Here is an 11,492-nt window from a genome sequence, read left to right on the forward strand (position 1 = left end):
TGAATTTTCTTAACTTTATGTTTCTGGATTATTCTATTATTAGGTTTTTAATTCAAATAGCATTTCTAATAGAAACTCTTTCTTCCTCGACCGGTCTATGGCGCAAACTACGTACTCAATCAAGTTTTCCTTAAATAAATAAATTAGGAATATACATTTAGATCACATATATAAAAGAATCACAGCATATGCATCAAAGAAAATGGAACTACCTTAAAAGGGTTTAAGAAAAATTGATGTATCTTTCCCCGCTTTATGTTGAGTGCTTGTTGAAAGTTTTTTGAATTTCTACATGGAAAGGCATATTCGTATCCAAAAACAGAACCAAGCCCTATTCAGTTCCAGCAACAGAATCTCATCAGTTTAGTGCCAAAAGCTCGTGACTCAATAAATCCAGTTCTCCTGAGTGCCTGTGATTATGGGGTACTGTAAAGAAAAGGTGCTGATTTTTTAACACTTGTGTAGTCAGATCCTCTGTTAACCCGTTAAGCAAATGGAAAGCATTCTAAGATTAGGGAGATCTCTACTTTTTTGCACTTTCTACTGAATCACTGTCTTTTCTCACCTTGGTGGCTACATTTGCCTACTTAGCAGCAGCATCAATGGTCACTTGTTATTCATGTGTCAAAGTGCAAATAACTGAATGCAGCTCTATGTGAATACTCAGTAATGCACAACTTTTTATGCCTACCACCATGTAATTCATTTTTCCACATTCAAGGCACATAAAAAGCTGAGTTGAATAGTATTCAGAAATACACTTGGAATTGACCAAATGTAATGTTGTCATTCATTCACAAATGTAAAATATCAAACATCTATAGAAATTAAAATATTTTCCTAAATAAATCATTTTGCTTGACTTTGTATGCGTGTATGAAGGACATAATTTGCATGGCAAAACATAAAGGTTACAGATTTGTTTTGAATTTCTAAGTACTTGTATTTTCATAACTGTTCCAGAGCTGCAGGTGCACAGGATATTTATACCAAAGGCAGGAATAATGTATGAATTATTCTCCCTTCCAATTACTTCCCCTCTTTAATACCCAGCCTGATTGTCTGACAGTAAATAGGACTATGTTGAAAAAAGAAGGAGAAGAAGGAAACGTTACAATTTCTGCCAAATGACTTTAGTTCATCTATAAAGTGTATACATTTACCTTCTTTCCCCATATCCCCTCTGAGCATGAAGCTAAACAGTATTTTTGCCTTGGATCTTTAGGAGCTCTCATTTTTTTGCCGATTTGAATAAATTTTACTACTTTTAACCACTAAGTGGTTTTATTGATTAATAGAATATTTTTATGGCTCTCTTTCCTTTTCAATGTAGACACAAATACCCCTCTTTATGTGTTACTTTCTCACAAAAGAAGAAATTTTGTTAAAATTATATATGCCTCAGACAAAAGAAAACTAATAAATAGGACCTAACCTTTTCTCAAAAAGCCCATGACTTCTTAAAATCACAAATTTCTGTTGAGTTAGTGACAAAACAGAGAAAACTCTATCAACTGTTTTTTATACATAATGATGTGTTTTCCCTGGAAAATAGGAAGTCTGATTGTCAGGCAATAACTTCTAATTGGCATAAGTGATCTCATAAAACGAGGTATTTGAGTATCTATTCTGAACAAGTTCTTGGTAGATTTAAGTATGGGAAGAAGGGGAGAAGTTAAACAGATTTTTGCCTTTGTACTGCGCTAAATAATTTATGATTTTTGAATAAGATTGTACTCGAGAGAAAAAATATATTGCTCGATTGCTTCTATTCTGTTTTCAAACAATGCAATGATAAATCCTTTTGTAAAGATTAATTCATTTTCAATTATAATGAAGAATCCTCAGATATACATAACCCAGTAGGTTTCAGAAAAAATATATACATAATCTTTTGTGTAGTTACCTGATACATAAACAAATACATAAATGAATAGATTCTATATGTGGGTTTTTAAACTTTAAACTGAGTCATAAAGAAGCAGCAAATTGGAGAAAGTCACGTCTTGGTAACTGTGTACCCTACATTTGCTTTTGGTATGCTTCATTGTCATAGGCCCCATGAAACCTTTTATATGCTTCTTTTGTCACACAATAATGCTTGAACATAGCAGAGAGTAGATTTATTCCTCTTTACTATCAAGCCATATTACATTTACTCCTGGGTCAACTATTATTTATTGAGTAATATCTATGTGTTAGATACTGTGTTATATGCCAAGGATGTCATATTGAATAAGACACTGTGCAGATCTTCCCAGAGAAGTCATTGAGAGTGGATGGAGGGAAGACACAGATGCTGGGCGGAAAGGGGAGGAAGCTGAGGACACTGCATGGGACTACCATGCATCTAGACTCATTCTTAGCTCCCTTTGGCTCCTGGGGAAGGGGTAAGTTTAGCAGGTAAGGAGCAACCCACTCTTGCCACAGGCTTTGGAAATCTTGCCAGTAGGAAGAGACCCTACAACTCCCATGGAGTTGTCAGGGAGAGGTAGCTAGAGAAGTGGTAGGGGCAGAACTCCAGCTGATGCAGAGCCCAGAGGATTTGGTGTGGTGGCTGGTGATGCACATTCCCCAGGGCTCATTTTGCTCCCCTAGGAGACTTTAGTTCTAGGGAAACTATTGGGCCTAAACTATATAGGGTTGTCTTGCCCATGAGATGGGATAGGTCTGGCTTGAGTATACGATGGTCTGCTGGCCTCTCCTTGGGCTCCAGCCTGGTGGTGCCTGCCTGTAGTGCAGCCACAAACGCCCAGATGGAGGGCCTCCTGGAGGCTTGCAACATTGCTTTTGCATTGGTAGATCATGTTTGACAAGTGGAGAGCTCCAGTAGAACACCCACATGGACACACACCAGCCCACCAATGCCTTCCCCCCACTGCAGCCTTCCTTGAGTCATTTTGCCCACACACACTCATCCTCGGCCACCCCCACATAACTTTGCCTGTGCATGTGCATGTGCATGGACCTTGATACCTCTTTCTTGTCAGTGCACATGCCCTGCCATGCCACAGCTGCCAGCATGAGTGCATCACATCCCCCAGCACCCTCACATTCCACCAATGCTGCAGGAGCATTTGCAGGCACAGAGAACACCAGCCTCATGCCCACCAGCTCCCTGACCCCATGCCCACACTGCCACCCATGTGAAACTATGCAGGGAGACTAGTGGATCTGCCCCCAACTCCAGTGGCAGTTGCTGCCCATGGGAACATGCTCACAGATGGCACACCCAGTCCTGCAACTGTCAGTGCCTAGCCTTCATGCTTGCATTGCTGAACATGCAGATGGATGTAAGCAGGCCTATTGTCACTGCCCTACAAAGCCCTGTGACTGGCATTACCTATTGAAGAGTTCAGACTAGTGGTCTGGGACAACTTGGTCCTTCCAGCATGGCATGTTTCTAACTTCCAAAAGCCAGAGAATCAAGCCATGTGCCTGATACCAGCCCCCGAGAGTTAAAGCACGCAGTTCAGGTATAATGAGTTGAGCCTTGACCCACTAAAATCCTCCAGAAATAAAGCTGATCTACTGAGCCCACCTTATACCACAGTCAACCCACCAAGGACATCAACTATGTTAAAAGAAAAAAATTCAAAAGTCAGGAACCTCAAAGATTGAAGGAGCAGCAGCTCATAAAGATGAGAAGAAAACTAGCACAAGAACTCTGGCAACTAAAAAGGCCAGAGTTTCTTGTTACCTTAAAATGATCACACTACTTCCCCAGCAATGGTTCTTACACAGAATGAGATGACAGTAATGGCAGAAATAGAATTCAGAATACAGATGGCAACAGAGATCATTGACATCCAATCCAAGGAATATAACGATTACAATAAAACAATACAGAGGCTGATAGACAAAATGGTCATTATAAGAAAGAACCAGACTGATCTGCTACAGCTGAAAAACACCCTGCAGAAATTTTATAATGAAATCACAAGTATTAATGGCAGAACTGACCAAGATAATAAATGAATCTGAGTTTGAAGACTGAATCTCTGAAGTACCTCAGTAAGAGAAAAATAAAAAATAAATTAAAAAAATGAACAAAACCTTGAAGAAATATAAGATTATGTAAATATACCCAATCTATGACTCATTGGCATGTCTAAGAAACAAGGAGAGAAACAATGCATCTTGGGAAATATATTTCAGGATATTGTCCTTGAAAATTTCCCCAGACATGCTAGAGAGGTCAACGTTCAAATTCATGAAAAGCAGAGAACTCCTGAGGAATCCTACACAAGAAGACCATTACCAAGACACCTACTCATCAGATTCTCCAAGGCTGAAATGAAAGGAAAATGTTAAAAGCAACTAGAGAGAAGGGCAAGTATCTTACAAAGGGAACCCAATCAGGCTAAAAAGAAGACCTGTCAAATGAAACCATATAGGCCAGAGGAGATTGGGGGACTATATAGAGCATTCATAAAGGAAATAATTCTCAACCAAGAATTTTATATCAGGTCAAATTAAGCTTTATAAGTAAAGAAAAAATAAGATCCTTTTCAGACAAGAGCATGCTTGGGGAATTCATTACCACCAGACTTGCCTTATAAGAGTTCCTTAAGGGAGTGATAAATATGAAAAGCAAAGGCTGTGACTAACCACTACAAAAACACACTTAAGTACATAGACCAGTGACACTATAAAGCAACTACACAAACAAGTCTGCATAATAACCAGCTAACAACATGATAACAGGATCACATCCACTTATTTCAATAATAACCTTCAATGTAAATGGGCTAAATGCTCCAGTTGAACGGCACAGAGTGGCAAGTTGCATAAAGAAGCAAAATCCACTTGCATACCATCTTCAAGATACCCATCTCACAGGCAATGACACCCATAGGCTCAAAGTAAAGGGATGGAGGAAAATTTGCCAAGCAAACAAAAACTAAAAAAAAAAAGAAAAAAAAGAAAAAGCAGGGGTTCCTATTCTAATATCAGACAAAACAGACTTTAAGCTAACAAAAATCAAAAAAGACAAAAAAGAGCATTACATAATGGTAAAGGGCTAAACCCAACAAGAAGACCTAACTATCCTAAAAATATATACACCCAACACAGGAGCACTCAGACACATAAAGCAAGTTCTTAGAGACCTGTGAAGAGATTTGGATAACAACACAATAAGAATGGAAGACTTTAACACTGACAGTATTACACAGATCATCGAGGCAAAAAAATAACAAAGACATCTGGGACCATATAACTCAACACTTGAGGAAATGGACATAATAGACATCTAAAGAACTCTCCACGTAAAATCAACAGAATATACATTCTTCTTGTCTTTACATGGCATGTAAACTAAAATTGACCACACAATTGGCCATAAGACAACCCTCAGCTAATAAAAAAATGAAATTATATCAACCACGTTGTCAGACCACAGGGCAATAAAAATAGAAATCAATCCTAAGAAAATGACTCAAAACCATACAATTAAATGACAATTAAACAACCTGCTTCTGAATAATTTCTGAGTAAACAATGAAATAAAGGCAGAAATCAAGAAATTCCGTGAAACTAATTAGAAAAAAGGATGTAACATACAAGAATCTCTGGTATAAAGCCAAAGCAATACTAAGAGGGAAGTTGAAAGTACTAAATGTCTGCATCAAAAAGTTAGAGAGATCTCAAATTAACAACCTCACATCACATTTAGAGAAACTAGAGAAACAAGAGCAAACTAAGTTTATATCTAGAAGAAGACAAGAACTAACCACAATCAGAGCTGAACTGAAGGAAGCTGAGATGTGAAAAACTGTGCAAATGATCAATGAATTAAGGAACTGGTTCTTTGAAAGAATGAATAGTACAGATAGACCACTACCTTGTCTAATAAGGAAAAAAAAGAGAGATGATACAAATAAACACAAACAAAAATGGCAAAGGGGACATTACCACTGACTCCCCAAAAATACAAAAACTTTCAGACATCTTTATTGTATTATTCAGGATTTTCTAGATGGACAGGACTAATAGGGGGTGTGTGTGTATGTGCGTGTGTGTGTGTGTGTGTGTGCATGCATATAGGAGTTTATTAAGTAGTATTAACTCTCAAGATCACAAGGTTCCACAATAGGCTATCTGCAAGCTGAGGAGCAAGGAAGCTGAAGAACTTGGAGTCTGATGTTTGAGGGCAGGAAGCATCCAGCATGGGAGATAAATGTTGACTGGGAGGCTAAGTCTGTCTAGCCTTTTCACATTTTCCTGCCTGCTTTTACATCCCGGCCATGTTGGCAGGTGATTAGATGGTACCCACCCGGATTAAGGATGGGTCTGCCTTTCCCAGCCTACTGACTCAAATGTTAGCCTCCTTTGGCAACATCCTCATAGACATACCCAGGATCAATACTTTGCATCCTTCAGTCCAATCAAGTTGACACTCAGTATTAAGCATCACAAGTATGAACACCTTATGCACACAAGCTAAAAGACCTAGAAGTAATGAATAAATTCCTGGAAACATACAACCTCCCAAGATAAACCAGGAAGAGATTGAATCCCTGAACAGACCAATAATGAGTTCTGAAACTGAATCACTGACAAAAAGCCTACCAACAAGAAGCAACCCAGGACCAGATGGATTCACAGTCACATTCTACCAGATGCATGAGAAAAAGTTGTTATCATTTCTATTAAAACTATTCCAAAAAACTGAGGAGAAAGAACTCCTTCCTGAGTCATTCTATGAGATCAACATTATTTGGATACCAAAACCAGGCAGAGATACAAGAAAATAAAACTTTATGCTAATATCGTTGATGAACATAGATGCAGAAGTCCTCAACAAAATACCAGCAAACTGAATCCAGAAGCACATCAAAAAGCTAATCCACCAGGATCAAGTAGGTTTTAACCATGTGATTCAAGGTTGTTTCAACATAAGTAAGTAAATAAATGTTATTCACCTCTTAAACAAAACTAGGAACCAAAAAGCATGATCATCCTAATAAATGCATTAGATAAAATTCAACATCCCTTCATGTTAAAAGCCCTCAACAAACTAGGTACTAAACGGACATACTTCAAAATAGCATCTCCATGTATGAAAAACCCAAACTCAACTTTACACTTATGGGTAAAAAGCTGGAAGCATTTCACTTGGAAGCCAGAACAAGACAAGGATGTTTTCCCTCATCACTTTTATTCAACATACTGCTGGAAGTACTGGCCAAAGCAACCAGGCAAAACAAATGAATATAAAGTATCCCAATAGGAAGAAAGAAAGTCAAACTATCTATGTTCGTGGATAATTCTATACCTAGACAACCCTGTAGTCTTTGCTGAAAAGCTCCTTTTTCTGATAAATACCTTCAGCAAAGTTTCACGATACAAAATCAATGTACAAAAATCAGTAGCAGGGTCGGGTGTGGTGGCTCATGCCTGTAATCTCAGCACTTTGAGAGGCCAAGGCGGGTGAGGTCAGGAGTTCAAGACCAGCCTGACCAACATGGTGAAACCTCGTCTCTACTAAAAATACAAAAAATTAGCTAGGCATGGTGGCAGGTGCCTGTACTCCCAGCTACTCTGCAGGCTGAGGCAGGATAATCGCTTGAACCCTGGAGATGGAAGTTGCAGTAAGCTGAGATCATGCCATTGCACTCTAGCCTGGACAACAAGACTGAAACTCTGTCTCAAAAAAAATAATAATAATAAAATAAAAAATAAAAAATAAAACAACAACAACAAAAAATCAGTAGCATTCCTATATATCAGCAACATCCAACCTGAGAGTCAAATCAAGAAAAGAACACAATCCCATTCACAGCAGCCACAAACAAATAAAATACCCAGGAATACAGCTAACCAAAAAGAATAAAGACCTCTACCACGAGAATTACAAAATACTGCTCAAAGAAATCAGATATGACCCAAACAGATAGAAAAGCATTCCATGCTAATGCATGGAAATAATCAGTATTGTCAAAGTGGCCACACTGCTCAAAGCAATTGATAGATTCAGTGCTATTCCTATGAAATTACCAATGACACGCTTTATGTAATTAGAATAAACTATTTTAAAATTCATATGGAACCAATGTAGAGCCTGAATAGCCACAGCAATCCTAAGCAAAAAGAACAAGGCTGGAGGCATCACATTACTCAACTTCAATCTATACCATAAGGCTACAGCAACACACACACAAAAACATGGTATAGATACACAAAAACCCCACATAGACCAATGGAACAGAATATAAAACCCAGAAATAATGCTGCACACCTACATCCATTTGATCTTTAACAAAATCCACAAAAACAAACAATGGGGAAATATACCCTATTCAATAAATGGTGCTGGGATAACTGACTAGATACATGCAGAAGATTGAAAATGAACCCCTTCTTTATACCATATACAAAATCAACTCAAGATTGATTAAAGACATAAATGTAAAACCAAAACCTCTAAAAAACCTAGAAGATAATCTAGAAAATACAATTCTGTACATAGGACCCAGCAAAGACTTCATGACAAAGACACCCATATCAATTGCAACAAAAACAAAAATTGACAAATGGGACCTAATTAAACTAAAGAGCTTCTGCGCAGCAAAAGAAACTATCAACAGAGTAAACAAATAACCTTAATAATAGGAAAAATACTTGTAAATTATGCATCCAACAAAGGTTTAATATCCAGCATCTATAAGAAACTTAAATTTATAAGAAGAAGAAAACCAATAACCCCATTAAAATTAAGCAAAGGACTTGAACAGACACTTTTTAAAAGAAGACATTCATGCAGTCAACAAGCTCATGAGAAATGCTCAACCTCACTAATCATTAGAGAAATGCTAATCAAAAGTACAATGAGATACCATCTCTCATCGGTCATATTGGCTATTATTAAAAAGTAACAAAATAACAGATGGTAGTGAGATTGTGGAGAAAAGGTAATGCTTATGCACTGCATATGGGAATGCAAACTAGTTCAGTCATTGTGGAAAGCAGTTTGTTGGTTTCTCAAAGAACGTAAAACAGAATGACCACTTGACCTAGCAATCAAATGATTGAGCATATACCCAAAGGAATATAGATTATTTTACCATAAAGGCACATGTGTGCATATGTTCATTACAGCATTATTCACAATAAAAAAGACATGGAATCAACCTAAATGTCCATTAATGGTACACTGGATAAAGAAAATGTGGGACATGTATACAATAAAATATGATGCAACCATAAAAGAGAATTAGATCATGTCCTTTGCAGCAACATCGATGGAGCTGGAGTGTATTATCCTAAATGAACTAATAGAGAAACAAAAAACCAAATAATGCATGTTCTCACTTATAAGTGGTAGGTAAACATTGAGTACATATGGACACAAAGAAGGGAAAAACAGACACCAGGGCCTACTTGAGGGTGAACAGTGGGAGGAGGCTGAGGATAGAAACACTATCTATAGCATACTTTATTTCTTGGATGAGGAAATAATATGTACTCCCAACTCTGCAACACTCAAATTTCCTATATAGCAAACCTGCACATGCACCCCTGAACCTAAAAGTGTTAAAAACAAAACAAAAAAGAACAAGGCACTGTGATTTCACTGAGCTTACACTTCTGATAATATACAAAAGCAGGTAAGTGGTTATATTGCTCTTCATCTATTAACAAATAGAATGAGCAAGTCAGTATTTTGCTCTTTCTATTTCATTTATAACTGTTGCTTTTGATTAAGGTAAATTTAATTCATCTTAGTCTTTCAATAGGCATGCTAACCTTGATGAGTGAATATTGAAACAAAAGAAAAATTGAATATAATAGAGAAATCATATTCACATAACTTTTATTACAGTATATTATATAATTGTTTTTTTATTGTTACTGTTAATCCTGTAAGGGTTAAAAAAAAACTTCCTCTTTGCCCTCTTAAGCTTCACTAAAAAATTAACTGACAAAAGACAGATTAATAGAAGAGATAGAATACAAGTTTATTAGCATGTAAGGGGAAAAATGACAGAGTAAATTACCCAGTATCCCAATGTGATACAGATGCTTATATGCCCTACCTCTTTAGAGAAAGAGAGATAGGTAAGTGTGGACACTTGTAGATGGGAGGAAATAATTTTTAAGGGAATTCTATGAACTTGAAGAACAAACAATGGCCTGGGAGAAAGTCTGCTGAGCCCACAGAACAGACAACGGTTAGTGATGTAAACCAAAAATAAAATCCTAAGGCCCTCAACCAACTGAATGGACACCTCCTCTTGATCAAGAGGATCCCCAAGAAACCTGAAAAACCAAATGTCAGGCTATGACAGGAAAGAAAGTCTGACACACCTTATTGTACTGTCTCCCTTTTGGAGTTTAGGCACAGCTAACATGAATTAACATTAAAATAGAGATCATAAGACTAACAAAACAAATTCTGGCAATAAGATACCAAATTCCAAGCATCACATGACTGACAGCAGGCCTTAAAAGAAATAAAAGCATTTTACCGTCAAATGTATTTCTTTGACTTATTTTGAAATGACCCTGCAAAAAGCCAACTTCCGTGTGGGAAATTTGCATCTGTAGAGAATCTCTTTCCCTTTCTAGGAGTTTTCTGGATTCAAGGGAAATTTAACTAAGAGTCTGACACCTTTTAATGTCCAAAAAGAGATATCTAACCATCTATTCTCTCTGAAACCTCATACTTAGAGGCTTCATCTACATAACAAAACCTAGGTTTCCACAAACCCTTTTGTCTTAACTTAAGCACTTCTTTCTACTGACTTCAGCTCTTTAGGGTAAGCTTAACTCTTTCAACCAATTGCCAATCAGAAAAATTTTGAATCCACCGATGGGCTGTAATCCTCTGTTTGAGATGTCCCGTCATTCCAGGTCAAATCAATGTATACCGGCCGGGCGCGGTGGCTCATGCCTGTAATCCCAGCACTTTGTGAGGCCAAGACGGGCGGATCACGAGGTCAGGAGATCGAGATCACCCTGGCTAACACGGTGAAACCCCATCTCTACTAAAAAATATAAAAAACTAGCCAGGTGAGTTGGTGGGCGCCTGTAGTCCCAGCTACTTGGGAGGCTGAGGCAGGAGAATGGTGTAAACCCGGGAGGCGGAGCTGGCAGTGAGCTGAGATCTGGCCGTGGCACTCCAGCCTGGGTGACAGAGTGAGACTCCATCTCAAAAAAAAAAAAAAAAAAAAAAAAAAAAAAACAACTCAATGTATACCTTACATTTAGTGATTTATGTCTTTTCTGTTCTCCTAAAATGTATAAAATCAAGATATAACCCAATCTCCTCAGGGTCACTTTCTCTGAACCTCTTGAGACAGTTCTCCAGGTCATAGCCATTCATATTAGCTCAGAATAAATCTCTTTAAATATTTTAGAGAGTTTGGCTTTTTTGTCAACAATGATATAAGTCTGTCCATGTGTGTTAAAAGACATTAGTCTTTCTTCCTGTAATATGAATTCAGTTAACAAAAACTCAAGGAAGGGACCAGAGTTATTATTTCTTT

Source organism: Chlorocebus sabaeus, chromosome X (assembly GCF_047675955.1).
Source record: "Chlorocebus sabaeus isolate Y175 chromosome X, mChlSab1.0.hap1, whole genome shotgun sequence".
NCBI classification, from domain to species: Eukaryota; Metazoa; Chordata; class Mammalia; order Primates; family Cercopithecidae; genus Chlorocebus; species Chlorocebus sabaeus.